Source organism: Anabrus simplex, chromosome 4, assembly GCF_040414725.1.
Source record: "Anabrus simplex isolate iqAnaSimp1 chromosome 4, ASM4041472v1, whole genome shotgun sequence".
Lineage (NCBI taxonomy): Eukaryota > Metazoa > Arthropoda > Insecta > Orthoptera > Tettigoniidae > Anabrus > Anabrus simplex.
The window spans coordinates 236,243,402-236,259,187 of NC_090268.1; the positions used below are offsets into that span (position 1 = coordinate 236,243,402).

General features: G+C 38.1%; 1 long non-coding RNA gene across 1 annotated transcript in view; it reads right to left on the reverse strand.

Moving 5' to 3' along the window:
• LOC137500565 (uncharacterized) overlaps positions 1–15,191 on the reverse strand; it is a 20,028-nt gene extending 4,837 nt beyond the window's left edge. Inside the window, exon 1 of the long non-coding RNA XR_011018093.1 lies at positions 15,072–15,191. This is a non-coding gene — a long non-coding RNA (uncharacterized lncRNA). The remainder of the gene's footprint in view (positions 1–15,071) is intronic.
• Between the last annotated feature and the right edge of the window lie 595 nt (positions 15,192–15,786).

Consider the following 15,786-nt stretch of genomic DNA (forward strand, 5'->3'; position numbering starts at 1 on the left):
CATCTCCCCAGCTAAGAAGACGCACTGTTCCTCCCCCATGACTTTTCACATCGCTATACTCATCTTCTTCTACCACACCTCCTAATTCTTTTCCCTTCTACCGGCTCGAGAGCGCGCGTTACGGTTTGAGGGACCCGCCCCGTCCTTGGGGCGGGGAATAAAAAAAAGAAGGAATAGTGTTACTAAAATGTCGCAAACTTTGGGCTGGGGAGACTTGCGAGTGAGGAGACGAGCTGCTCGGCTATGTGGTATGTTTCGAGCCGTCAGTGAGGAGGAGACGTGGAATGTCGTAGGTAGAAGAACGACCTGGAGTGGAGCTTTTAAAAGTAAGAAAATTCATAATATAAAGATAAAGTTGAAATTCAAGAGAAAAGATTGGGGCAAATATTCATTTATACAGGACGAGGAGTGGGGGATTGGAATAAATTATTATCACGGGAAATTCTGGAAATTTTCCCAGTTCGTTGAAAATATTTAAGAAAAAGCCAAGTAAACAATTATAAATAAATGTAAATATGAGGTAAACAATTGATAGGGAATCTTCCACCTGGTCGACCGCCCTAAATGCAAGTCATTGATGATTGACTTGACTTTGATTGATTTAATGATAAACCTCACCGTTTCAGTGGAACAAAAGTCTTTTCATCAGAAAGACCTTCCTTGCATGTGCTAGTCTGCAGTTTATGTCGTTAGTTATTCTCCTTATCCAGTATTCGGGAGATAGTGGGTTCGAACCCCACTGTCGGCAGCCGTGAAGATGCTTTTCCGTGGTTCCCATTTTCACACCAGGCAAATGCTGCGACTGTACCTTAATTAAGGCCACGGCCGCTTCCTTCCCGGCCCTAGACCTTTCCTATCCCATCGTCGCCATAAGACCTATCTGTGTCCGTGCGACGTAAAGCTAATAGCAAAAAAAAAAGTTATTCTCCTACCCTAGTAAAAGTATTCATCTCCGTACAGGCCATGAAGGCCCTTGGAGTGGTGGTTCAGAGAGTCCCGGGTTCGATTCCCGACCGGGTCGGGGATTTTAACCTTCATTGGTTAATTCTGATGGCCCGGGGACAGGGTGTTTGTGCTGTCTCCAACATCCCCGCAACTCACACACCACACATAACACTATCCTCCACCACAATAACACGCAATTACCTACACATGGCAGATGCCGCCCACCCTCATTGGAGGGTCTGCCTTACAAGGGCTGCGCTCGGCTAGAAGTAGCCACACGAAATTATTATAGTGGTTAGCTCTACGCCCGGCCGCCTTTGCCCCCAGGAATTAACCTGGTACTCATTTTTGGAGTAGGCTGAGTGATTCTCAGGGCCATGTGCACCTCCGGAAGTGGAAATCTCGTTTCTTAAATTTTACGACATCCTGACGGGGATTCGAACCCACGTCCTTCCGGGCGAACCGAGCACGCCTTTACCGCCTCGGCCGGGCATCCCCTAAAATTATTCATCTCTTACAAATTTCCTAAGGTAAGATTTCACCGGATTGAGTAGTTCAGAAGGTAGAACGCTGGCCTTCTGACTCCAAGTTCACAGGTTCTAACCTGGCTCAGTCCGGTGGTATTTTAAGGTGCTCAAATACGTCAGCCTCATGTCGGAAAATGTACTAGCCCGTAAAAGAACTCGTGTGTGACAAAATTCTGGCATCTCGGTGTCTCTGAACACCGTAAAAGTAGTTAGTGGGACGTAAAATCAATATTATTATTATTATTACTAGCAAATGTACCAGTGCTTCGCTACGGTATTCTACATTGTGTTCGAATATCGAAGTAAATACTGTACGTGCAGTAAGTAAGATTGTTTTAAAATTGCATGTTTCTTAGCGTTATCCGAGAAATAGCATGGCGAGGTCCCCATACGTTGCTTCCAATGTAAGGTGTGGGTTGCGGAGTTGTGATGATAACGGCAGGCTCACTTGCCTACTGCCATTCAAATCGAGTTGGGAAGATTACATTATAATTGCAAGCCTCATTGCATACTGTGCGGTTACAAACGATTTTGGGAGTTTTCGTTACAATGGCAGGCCCCCTTTCCTACTTCCATACAGATTACAGTTAAGGAGTTTTAATTATAATGGCAGGCAACTTCCCTACCACCAGTCAAAATTGAGTTGTGCAGTTATCATTGTAATGACAGGCAACTTCCCTACCACCAGTCAAAATTGAGTTGTGCAGTTATCATTATAATGACAGGCACTTTTTCCTTCTGCCAATTAAATTTTCATTAAATTAACAGGCCACTATGCCTAATGCTAGTCATATTTTAGATGGGTACATTTGTTTATAATGACGGGCACTCCGGCCTACAACCAAACACAAACGGGTAGGGGAGTTTTGAACAAAACTGCTTGCTCCCCTTCCTTCTGCAAGTCAAATCGAAAAGTGAATTATTCATTACAATGGTAGGCCCTCCTTACTAATGCCAGTTACACGGGAGTTGGAGAAGGACCCCATTTCTACTGCCAGTCAAAGTCGGTGTGGGGAGTGTTGATTACAATAGCAGACACACCCTTTCTCGATCGCTACAAATCGACATCAAGAATTATATATAGATCGACATACGAAAGTATATGCATGTTTACAATATTGCAGACCTTCATTTACAGATTAACTGCTGCTAAACGGTTCGTCATATCGACAAAGTATTGTACCATAAGACGCAGTATTTAGCGGCCTAAATGGCTGGTCCTTTGATATTTTCTCGCATCTCTTCTATTCATCGGTCAGACTGAGTTAGAAACGTTGAATAGGGTGAAATTTTTGTAAGATTATCTTACATTGCATTACTTTTGGGATGAAATGAAATGGCGTATAGCTTTTAGTGCCGGGAGTGTCCGAGGACATGTTTGGCTCGCCAGATGCAGGTCTTTTTATTTGACGCCCTTAGGCGACCTGTGCGTCGTGATGAGGATGAAATGATGATGAAGACGACACATACACCCAGCTCCTGTGCCAGTGAAATTAACCAATTAAGGTTAAAATTTCCGACCCTACCGGGAATCGAACCCGGGACCCCTGTGACCAAAGGCCAGCACGCTAACCATTTAGCCATGGAGACGGACACTTTTGGGATAATTATGTGACATAGCATTTGGCTCACATATGGGTACTGGGTGGGCCACTGTTTGTGTAGTGTTTGATGATTCTGTCTTTCCTATAAGTGATTGAAAGTAGGAATTATGCTTGTAAAAAAATCCAAATTTACTTAAAGTCGAGAAATAGAGACGAATCTAACGTATAAGGGATACAGATACGACTAAAAGTCATAAGATTAAGGTCGAAGATCACTCCAAATTGAACGGGCCGTTTATGCCACGAAACACCTCGAAACGAAGGTACCCACCTACATTAAAATTGCCTCCATATTTCGATATTTTTCGGGGATAAAAGTTAAAAATATAATGATCTTGGAAATTTTCCGTCCGTTACAGGATAAAACGTATAATTTTGCCAAATTTCAAATTTCTTGTTCGTCTGGCAGATTATGCCGTAATGTGGATTTGGGTGGGGGGGGGGTAAAAATTAGGACTTTCAGGAAACTACATAAAAAATACGCAGATGTCATTATTACCCCTCAAATGGGCAGCTGTACAAACATTTCACAAAAATATTCAATGTACAGGCACACACAGTCGTTACGATTTTATTTATATAGATAGACAAGGAATCTGCTCCACGTACAACACCTTTTGGTCTATGTCCTCTGGACTTAACCTGCAAAACCGACCGTTCATGATATCTCATTTATTAATCCTGCTGTCGAAAAATACACATGAGAAAAAGTTTTAGAAATGGATTTCCATTAAGGATTGTAGATTTCCATTAATTTCGGATGTGCCTATTTTGAGGGAGTGCAAAATCATGGATCGGTTTCGGATAAACCCCCCAGTAAATTTAAGTATTCAGAAATAATATTGGCCCTAAAACCTACTCAAGGACAGGTGGATTTTAAATATCATGTTTGGTAGAAATATATTCAGTAGTTTTCAAATTATAAGAACTCATACAATTAAACACACAAACAGACACCAAAGCTAAGAAATATGCAGATGGTCATTTTTACACCTGAAACGGATAACTGTACGAAAATTCCACCAAAATAGTTAATGTACAGACACACGGTCGTCACGATTATATTTATATAGATGACAGATAAGCATTGGCACGTTTGAAAGTGCAAGCATTCATTTCAAGGTTTACTGCTCCTAAACGGTACATCATACCAACAAACGGTTCGCATCCTCAGACGTCCCTTTTATCGCTCTATACGTTTGGTCTTAAAACATTTTCTCGTATCTCCCATATTATGGGTTCGATTGAGTTACGATATTTGAGTGGGGTGAAATTTGGGTACATTTTAAACATTTTACATTATGTTTCACATACTTGTGTTGAAGCTAGAATCATGAAACTTGGTTCGCATATAGCCATTGGCCGTGTTAATGTGCGTGCCAAACTCGATGACTCTACCTTTCCTATAAGTGTGTCAAACTAAGTACATGCGTGTAAAAAGCACAAAATTTACGTACAATCAAAATATACAGCCAAGTCTACCCTATAGGGAGAGAGAGGGAGGCGCCAAATGCCACAGGAACAAATTTGTAGATCACTCCAAATTGAACCGAGATTGTGCCATCCGTTTTGTGATAGGACTTACTGTTTAGCCACGACATACCGAGAAACGAAGGTCTGCACCTTCATTAAATTGCCTTAATATTTCTATATCCTTCGGCATAAAAAGTGAAAAATTTAAAGATCTTGGAAGTCTTCCGTATGTTACCGGCTAAAACGTTTAACTTTGTTTAATTTCAGTTTTTCAGCTTGTGTGGCAGATTGTGAGGCAAGCTTGATTTTGGGTGAGGGGGTAAAATTTACGACTTTCAGAAACGTATAGCTAAAAAAATATGCAAATGGTCATTATTACCTCTTAAACGGAAAGCTGTATGAAACTTTCGCCAAAATAGTCAATGCACAGGCACACGGTCGTTACGATTTGATTTATATAGATAGATAAGGAATCTGCTCCACCTTTTGGGCTATGTCCGTTTGACTTAGCCTGAGAAACCGACCTTTCATGATATCTTCCTTATTAATCCTCCTGTTGAAAAAATGCATATGAGAAAATAAATTAGAATTGGATTTCCATCAAGTTTGGTCGATTTCAGTCAGGTTGGTCTTGTAGTTTATATATTGTGGGAGAGTAAAATCACCATTTTGGTTCCCTATAAAACCCCAGTCCAATCCGGGAATTTGAAATGGTATTGATCTTAAAACCTACCCTTGGACAAGTGGATGCTAAATGTAAAGTTTGGTTCAAGCATCTTAAGTAGTTTTCATGTTGTAAGAGATAAGCTTTACATGCACCCGCTCTTGCGTAAGTCCGGTGGGACTTGTACAGGAAAACGGCCCTTTAATGATAACTCCATTTTTAATCCTGGTATCGAAATGATGCACATGAGAGAAAAGGTTTAGAAATTAATTTCCGTTAAGGCAGGTAGATTTCAATTAAGTTTGGTTATGTATATTTCAAGGGAGTTCAAAATCACGGTTTCGGTTTCGTATAAACCCCCAGACAGTTCAGGGAATTACGAGCATGGAAATTCATTGCATCTGCTGTCAAAGGATGTTTAGGGAATCACAAGGAAGAAAATTAACTCCTGTTAATAGAGATGTTACTAAGAAACTACAAAGAAATGAGCTGTCGTATGTCACTGAAAATCCACTTCTTTCATTCACACTTTCCTGACAAGTTGGGGACTGTAAGTGATGAGCAGGGAGAGAGATTTCGCCAATAAACTGTTACGATGGAGCAACGGTATCAAGGAAGATGGGATCCTCCGATGATGGGCGACTATTGCTGGTTTTTACAAAGAGAATATTCCATTTCACATAAGAGAAAAAATAACGGTTTTTCTCTATTTGATTGCATGAAGAGTATTTTTTATAAATATTAATAGCTTGTCGATATACCAGTTCTATCATATCTAAGCTACCCTTGAAAATTTTCATATAAAAATGAGAACAAAGTTCTTGTTAATAGATCAAAAATCCTGATTTATTCAATGTAGCAAGTAAATTCATAACACGAAAACGTGACGTGTTGCTGACTTTTCACTGCCATTTTCATGTTCAGCGCATGAAAATTAGTTAATATCAGCCAATTTTATTAATGTTATGGGGAAAAGTTCAAATTTGTTGAGTAGTTAATAAGTACTTAAGGCACGACCCAAGCTATCTTTGAAGTTAAATACTGAGTTCCGAAAATTCTGCTTGCCATTTTCCAGTGATAATAAACAAACGAACAAGCAAATGGGTGGGAAAAAATTGAACAGAACCTACTTTCGATATTCGTATACCTAATTTGAGGTAAGGGAAACGAAGTACGAGACTCAGCAAAATTATGATTTTATTTGAATAGAAATCAAATATGCCTGTTCTTAACTCTCGATGGATGCAGTATTTTTTCACCTACCGCTTCACACAGGCCAGGCAGTCCCAGTTTAATTTATGGTCGTGACTAGAGATGGGAAGATTCTGAACGAGTGATTTAAAACGAACGAATCATTGCGCTGAATGGATGAATCATTATTCCTGTACTAAATGAATTTAATCATTTGTGAATCCCAAGCTGATTCGAAATATGGCAATCACTACTTCTTCCTCCTTTGATTCGTTATGATTCATATCACCATACTGGGTGTACACAATTTTTGAATTAATGATAACTAGTTGAGAACGACATTGCTATTCCTTACATAACCTCAACTAAAAGTCCCGTTCGAAAGTAAAATAGTTCTATCCCAACCTTACAGAAAAAGCATATTCTTTTAACAAGACGTTATCATTTCGCTTCAAGCCACATACAACACGAAACTGTAGTATATACTCTACTTCGGACTGACTGCGAATTGCTCCCGTTCCTGGGATTCTGTAAACTTGTGAAGTGTGAACATCGAAACCCATATGATATGAAGAATTTATAAAAGTGTTTTTTTTAAATCTTGTCATACAATGTGTATGCAAGTGAAAGTGAAATAGCAAAGCATAATTTCTTTGTCGCGTTTAGGCGTATAATACCCATTAAGATAGATTACCAATAGCCTTCTCTTCATCATGAGAACGAAGGGAGTGAATAAACCAAGATATAAGTCCTCCAAGTGACACATTCTTGTGCGCTAGAAACGTTCACCAGTTAGTTTTTATTTGACACATAACATCATTTCACATGGAAGTATCAATCACTTCCAATCTATCACAACTGATCTGCATTTAGGGCAGTCACCCAGGTGGCAGATTCCTTATCTGATGTTTTCCTAGCCTCTTATTAGATAATTGCAAAGAAATTGGAAATCTGTTGAACATCTCCCATGGTACGTTATACCAATCCCTAACTCCCCTTCCTATAAACGAATATTTGCCCCAATTTGCCCTCTTCAATTCCAACTTTATCTTCATATTGTGATTATTCCTACTTTTAAAGACACCGCTCAAAGTTATTCGTCTACTTATGTCATTCACGCCATCTATCCACTGACAGCTCGAAACATACCACGTAGTCGAGCAGCTCGTCTTTCTCCCAAGTCTTCCCAGCCCAAACTTTGCAACGTTTTGGTAACACTACTCATTTGTCGGAAATCACCCAGAACAAATAGAGCTCCTTTTTTGTGTGTGGATTTTTTTCCACTTCTTGAATCAAGTAATTCTGGTGAGGCTCCTATACTCTAGTTGGGGTGTTACCCTGTCCTTTTACATCCTTACTGCAAACCGTAAATACCCTCATAACCATGTGCAGAGATCTGTACCCTTTATTTACAATCCCATTTTTGTGATTACCCCAATGAAGATCTTTTCTTATATTAACACCTAGATACTTACAATGATCCCCAAAATGAACTTTCACCCCATAAATTCAGTAATTAAATCTGAGAGGACTTTTCCAATTTTTGAAACTCACAACCTGACTTTTAACCCCATTTATCATCATACTATTGCCTACTGTCCATCTCACAACATTATCGAGGTCATTTTGCAGTTTCTCACAATCTTGTAACTTTTTCATTACCCTATACAGAATAACATCGTCCGTAAAAAGCCTTATCTCGATCATTTTAGTAAATTGGTGCTATGCTTTCCCCTTTGTCTTTTACCTTTATAATTTCTAGGGTTACTGTAAGGATCGGTAATATATTACAGTGCCCATTGGAATGGTAATAAAAATAAGGAATGAAATTTTAGAAGAACTAAAACCTAGGAACGTATGTTACCGGTACTTTCTCAGAATTACAATTAAGCATCGGCAGTTATCGTCCTACTTAGGTTTTTTAAGTTTGGAAATAATTAGTCGGATTGCGGTGTACCATTCTGCGACTCTAACCTCTAAAAAAAAGTTACTCTTGTTAATGACGCTAATAGTTACTTTGAACGTTCATTTTCTTGTTACTTGTAAAACAGTAGCCGTTATTATTTATTTATTATTTATTTATTAATACATCCATAACAGGGTATATCCCCAATTGCAATGGATACAAAATACATTCAATATATAAATGGTACCTATATATACAAAATAATATATAACAATTAAAAAACCATGATTGCCTTGACTAAATTAAGAATAATTTAAACACATTTTCAATAAAACATACAAACATATAAAGTATTAAATTTAAGGAAGATAAAACAAAAAAGCAGAGAAAAAAGAAAAATATTCATAAGAACAGAAAATACACGAACACATATACATTTGAAAAATAATAGTGGCATTACATACATCATATTTCAGTGCTGAATTTTCTCCAATAAATTATTCATTATAATGTAAATATTGTTTTAACATTTTTAAAAATAAAGGAAGTGATAAAGCAAAATCTATTTGTCTGCTGTCTGAAGATATTTTGTTATAAACTTCACACATTTTTACAACAGGTGAATTTTTATGATGTGAGGTGCTTGAGAAGGGGTAGTAAAATGTTTGTCTCAAACGAAGAGTTACCCCCTTGGTATTGAAGTTGATTCTTTTAAGAAACTCTTGGTTATCTAATATTCCATTAACTGTCTTGTAAAGAAATACCTGTTGAGCTAATATTCTACTTGTACTGAGCTGCATTAAACCAAATTCATTTAATAGAGTTATATAAGAAACTCTTTGATGATATGATGATCGGTTATATTTCTTAAAATATAAATATCGCAAAAATTTGTTTTGTATTTTTTCTATTTCGTTAATTGTACACATGTACTGAGGAGCCCACACTACACATGCATATTCAAGTTTACTTCTAACAAGATAACTGAATAAGATTTTTAAAGTATATTCATCGCTAAGTTCCCGAGTATTTCTGATAATAAACCCTAATTGTCTAAATCCATCATTGGTAATTTTGTTAATGTGACTGTTGAATGAAAGTTTTGAATCAAGCATAACACCCAGACCATTTACTAAATTACACCTCTGCAAGATCTCACCATTTATACTGTAGTTATTCACAGTCGCATTCTTATTACGCGAAAATGTGATCACAAAACACTTTTTAATATTGAAAAAAAAGCCTGTTTGCAACACAACATTTGTAACAGTTGTTCAGATCGGTTTGTAATTCCATAGCATCATCATACCCGGCAATTTGCTTATAAATCTTTAAGTAGTCAGCAAAGAGTAAGCATTTTGAATATTTTATTACATTCGGTAAGTCATTTATAAATAATAAAAAGAACAAGGGACCAAGGTTTGAGCCCTGAGGGACTCCAGAATTAACTTTGAACTTGAATGAAGTATTTTGTGCGTAAGATACAAACTGTTTTCTGTCTAATAGATATGAAGAAATTAATTTCAGAAACTCAGAAGATAAACCAAATAATGATAATTTTCTCATAAGAATACCATGACCAATTTTATCAAAAGCTTTTGCAAAATCAGTATAAACTGCATCGATAGGAAGCCCTTCATTCATTGAATCAGAAATATCGTGAATAAAGTTCATAAGATTAATCGTAGTAGAACGCTTGGGATAAAACCCATGCTGAAATTCTGATACGTATGGTTTGATATGATTAAATATTCTCACATAGAGTATTTGTTCAAAGAGCTTCGCTGGAGCACATATTATTGAAATAGCTCTGTAGTTATCAATTTTAGAACTATCACCAGATTTAAGTATCGGAGTTATTTTACTTATTTTTCAAATTTCAGGAAATATTTGCGTCTTTAAAATTAAATTATATATGGTACATAGTGGAACCATTAGCACCTCTGCACATCTTTTAATAATGTAAGGAGGTATGTGATCATTTCCCGCCGATTTAGAAGCCTTAAGTTTTGTTACTGCATCTTTGTACTCGTCTTCGCGTATAGGACCCATCTGCAAACTATGAGCAGTAATCATTGACACTGACTCGGAGGCTATACATAAAGAAGGCTGGGGTGCATAAACAGTTTGAAAATAACATGCAAACGCGTTGGCTATTCCTTGCGCAGTTACAAAATGGTTTCCACCATATGTCATACACTGTTTGAACAAACTATTATTTCGTTTACTTTTTGTGAAACCCCAAAACGTTTTCGGATCATTTTTTATATTATCCCGTGACTGTAATATATACAATTTATATGCCCTTGCAATAAGTGTCTTAGACTGTTTTCTTAATTGTTTGTACATATGAGCACTGTATTCAGAATGCTTCATGTGCTTCCTGTGAATCTCCTTTAATTTCAACATTTTAACTATCTCTAATGTAAACCAACAAGGGTACATTCTTTTCTTATTCACTGTTTTTTTAGGAACATATTTTGTGAAAAGGTTATTAAGGACTTCATAAAAATAGCTTACTGCATTGTTGGGGTCTTTACTCAATAGTAACTGATTCCAGTCATATTTTTGTAACGATGCATACAACTCATAAAAATCGGCCTTCTTGAAATTGTAGATGCTGACAGGTAATATTTTGACTCGCTCAATGTTAGCAACCAGTTCAAAATATAAAGCAGGGTGATTAGTATCTTCAGGCACAAGGGGGTAATCTCTTCTGAATACATTAATATTTCCTACATAGTTGGACAGAACTAAATCAAGTGTTTTACCATTGGCATTTTTTACGTTATTAAACGAATTCAGATTGAGTAAAGCAATAAAATTAGCCAGAGCAAGACATTTTGGTCCACAGTTAAGAAATTACAGTTACTATCATTGATCAAAGGTAAGTTAAAATCACCCGTTATAATAACATTATAATGTTGTATGAATTCGATGTTTTCAAGTACAGCAAAAAAATTATTATAAGTTTCTAAATCAGAGTTTGGTGGAAAGTAAACAGTTACCACGAGATATACCCTTTAACCTAAAATAAATTTAACACAGACACATTCGATGTTCTCTACATCAATTTCTACAAGAACACATTTAAAAGTACTGGCAACAGCTATCAAAACACCACCACCCTTTTTATGAACACGATCCCGCCGAAAAACATTATATCTTGTATCAAATACTTCTCCATTATATACGTTCTTCGTCAACCATGACTCTGTAACCATAATCACGTCATAATTACTAACAAGGACACTTGTGTATATGTCACTTATTTTGGTGTTCAACCCTCTAACATTCTGATAGTAAAATGATAACAATTTATCCCTTACAGCCATCTGTATCATGCCAAATTCTTAACATCATCAATCGTTCTAAGATTATATACATAAGTGTCACTTGCTTTCTTCCTAAGTTTAATATTTCCTGCATTATCCACCCACAAATATGCAAAATCTCTCTCCCTTTTCACCTTTCTCGCTTCACTGAAAATAATCCTTCTGTTTAAAGTGAGATTTTGGTTGACATAGATAGGCCCCCCAGAAGTAAGTCCAATGTCAGCACAGCTCAAGTTACGTTTAATCTTACGCCTCTGGAGGAACATATCCCTAACAAATCTTCTAACAAATTTCACGATAACTCCTGCGTGAGGTTGACTTACTGGTTTTTTTTAACCTATGACATGTGTCAATCATATTATCAGTCACAGTAACATCTAATGCCCGACCTACATTTTTCACTAAGGAGATCACATCTTCATTTGGCGTTTCAGGAATTCCATGTATTTCCAGTGTATTCCGCCTTCCATATTGGTCTAGGTCATCTATTTGTTGCTGTAGGTTGCTAATCTTGTTCTTTAATGCACAGTTCTCTGATTTAAGGCTCTCAATAACATGATTTCAGTTCTTCTCCATGACTCTTGAGTAAAATAAAGTTTTCCTCCAGTTTCTCATGAACCTATTCAGAGATTTACCGAGCTCTACCTCAATATTCTTACACGATTCCTTAACTTATTTACTAATTGAAAGCAGAAGTCGATATATCTCGCTTACAGTCGGTATATTTTCTACAACTCTACTGCCCTCCTGATCACTCACATTACTACAGGGAGTTTTCTCACAATTACTGCATAACCACATCTCATCATTGGATCGCAAGTTTTTCACGTACTCTTCCGTAAGATTTACACATGCACTATGAAATAGATTATAAAGAGCATAACGGGCTAATTTATCTGATTCAATGGTTTCTGCTTTGACTCTCGTCGTAATCGAACAAACGAATCAAACGAACGAGTCATATGAACGAATCATGTTGGTGAATCGTTTTAAATGAATCGATTCTTTTTAGTGAATCGGATTCCCCATCTCTAGTCGTGACAGTATGGAACCTGCTGAGGTATTGGTGGTGCTGAGTAATAATATTTGGACCACGGCTACTGCATCTGGATGATTGGCCGAGTGGAGGAAGCAATGGCAAACTACTTCACTCCTCATGATGACTTCTACGCCTCATTTTGGCGCCAACATCAGCTTTGCGATTTACCTGAGCAAGATAACAATTGTTGGTGCTTTTTGTCGATCCAAACTGAAAAAATGGACAAAATATTCTGTTCTGGATAACTTCATGTGGACTATTCATTGCTGAGGACGAATTCGACATGGAATAAAGAAAGTGGACGTAATATCGGTAGACGTAAAATAGTGGATGAAACGTCCTGTGAGTTTTGCTCCAGTACATTTGAATGAGTTTTGTGACATTAGAATGCAGGGAGAAAGATTCGCCATTATCTCATCCTCATGAGTGTCGATCCACCTAATATCATACACCTGTCTTTTCTTTTGGTTCGGATTACTATCTCTTAATCGGATCACTTGTTTCCCGGGCAATTATAATAAAATAAGTAATCTAAAAATACTGAAATATCTGACGGAAGACGATCCTGGTACTAATTCTTAAACACTTCAGATAGGCCTACTTCGGAGTTTCTGATGAATAAATGGACCATTAGACCTTTTTTCCCCTACCCCTTATATCCAATCGTCTGCGTGTTCGTTGTCACTGCGCTACATTGACCGTAATATCACCATCACTTTCCGACTATGAGACGTGAACTTCCCTTTAATTATTTTTATCATAGGCACTCCCTTCGTTACCACTTTTGCTTACATCTATTAGCCTATTATTACAATTTGTTTTACGTCGTGCCGACACAGATAGGTCCTATGGTGACGATGGTATAGGAAAGGCCTAGGAGTGGGAAGGCAGCAGCCGGAGCCTCAATTAAGGTACAGCCTCAGCATTTGCCTGATGTGAAAATTGGATACCATGAAACCACTTTCAGGGCTGCCTACAGTAGGGTTCTAATCCATAATCTCCGAAATGCAAACTGGCCCCTTGGTGGAGCAAACCACGCAGCCACTCGGTCGGTTTGCTTAAGTTTACGAATATATCTAATCTATCAAAAAAATTCAGTAGATACTGGATGCGATAATATTCACTACCCCAGTTCATAGTGAACTTAATGGCTTGAGAGCTTATATGGGTGAGCACTTCATGTGGATTTGGCGCGATTTAAGGCGGAATGCCTTTCTTGACGTTAATCCTTTGTGGAGAAATGTATTCACTATTATGTGTTTATGTGGCGTGTGACAATGTGATGTGCTGTATGTAGATGAACGTCTGTATCACGACGAACACCCACCCCCGGAAAAGTGTATTAACCATACGCAGCTAAAATGCCCGACCCGATCGGGAATCGAAACCGGGGCCCTCTGAACCAAAGACCAAAATTTTGACCATTGAGTCAACGAGGCTGGTATGTGAACTAAGGGGACAGTGCTGCTAAGACGTAAAGTAAACAAAAGATAATGGTGCAGGTGATAAAAAACACGATGGTAGGAGAGCCACATTTCTTAGATGTTCATAGAACCTTCCTTGTAGGCTACATGAGAAACGTAGCAGAAATGTAACAGCGTGTGCTCAGCGCGCGGGACTCGTTACCCGAGATATCTCAGTGAGATTTTTTCCCCTTTTTTTTTGCTAGTTGCTTTACGTCGCACCGACACAGATAGGTCTTATGGCGACGACGGGACAGGGAAGGGCTAGGAGTGGGAAGGAAGCGGCCGTGGCCTTAATTAAGGTACAGCCCCAGCATTTGCCTTGTGTGAAAATGGGAAACCACGGAAAAATTTTTTTTTAGGGCTGCCGACAGTGGGGTTCGAACCTACTATCTCCCGAATACTGGATACTGGCCGCACTTAAGCGACTACAGCTATCGAGCTCGGTAGTGAGATTTTACCATGTTAACCTCAGGACTATGTTGATGGATGTATACTGAAACACACTAATTATTTTGAAATTAAAGGAAAACAAAAGTTAACCGAGCCGGAATGAGTGGCTCAGTCGGTTGAGGCGATGGCATTCTGACCCCAACTTGGCATGTTTGATCCTGGCTCAGTCCACTTGTATTTGAAGGTGCTCAAATACGTCAGTCTCATGTCGGTAGATATACTGGCACGTAAAAGAACTCCTGCGGGAGGAAATTCCAGCATCTCGGCGTCTCCGAAAACCGTAAAAGTAAGTTAGTGAGACGTAAAGCAAATAACATTATTATTAAAGTTAACCCAGTAAGGTCAGACTTGAAATAAGAAGGATAGAAGGAATTATAGACAATATCAGACCGACTTCTAGGTCAGAAGTTGAGTATTCTGGACGTGGTTGAGCACCAATAAGAAATAATTTGTCCTAATTTGTAAGCTTACCTTCACGTACGCCATATCGAGTGTGAGACTGCGCCTCAAGTCTGCTCTAGAAGGTGTTTTATTAGGACCTGGGGTCCTTGACAGCGGTGATTTACCCAGTTAAATTCGTCTTGGTATTTACACGTTTTCCAGAAGAGAATTACAGATGAACAACATAATAAAAACAGGTTATACAAGCAAATATCTCATAGCAGTATAAAGGAAATCCCACTCATGTATTACAGCAGGAGCCCTTTTTACCGGGTATATTGTCCTGTAACTTGTTGAAAATCAAGCATTAAAAACGTGTTTGTTACTGGTCAAGGATGAATTGTGGCATTACATGTAGTAATGACCAGAGAAAAGGCGTTACCTTCTAGGCGTCCCACCCCTCTTGTTCACAGAGAGGAATGGAAAGTTTTGCTAAGCTATGCCAGGCAGTAAAGGAGAATTGCTCAAAGATTTGTTTCGAGGAGCAGCATTTTAAAACATTTCTGTTCTGGGCGAACTCAGCAACGAATTGTCTATCACAATTGCTTTTTTATTATATATATATGCGAATAAGCATATTAAGACTACGCACAGTACTTAGAGGCGTACATTTGTCTTCCCCTGTGCCCATATTTCGTTCATTATTTTACTGTGGGCTTCCTTTCTGTCTTCAGACCAGGTTGTTCCAGTCTGAGCAGCAACTTGCTATTTGTGAGTTTTAGATTTGAATATTACCTGTTTTAGA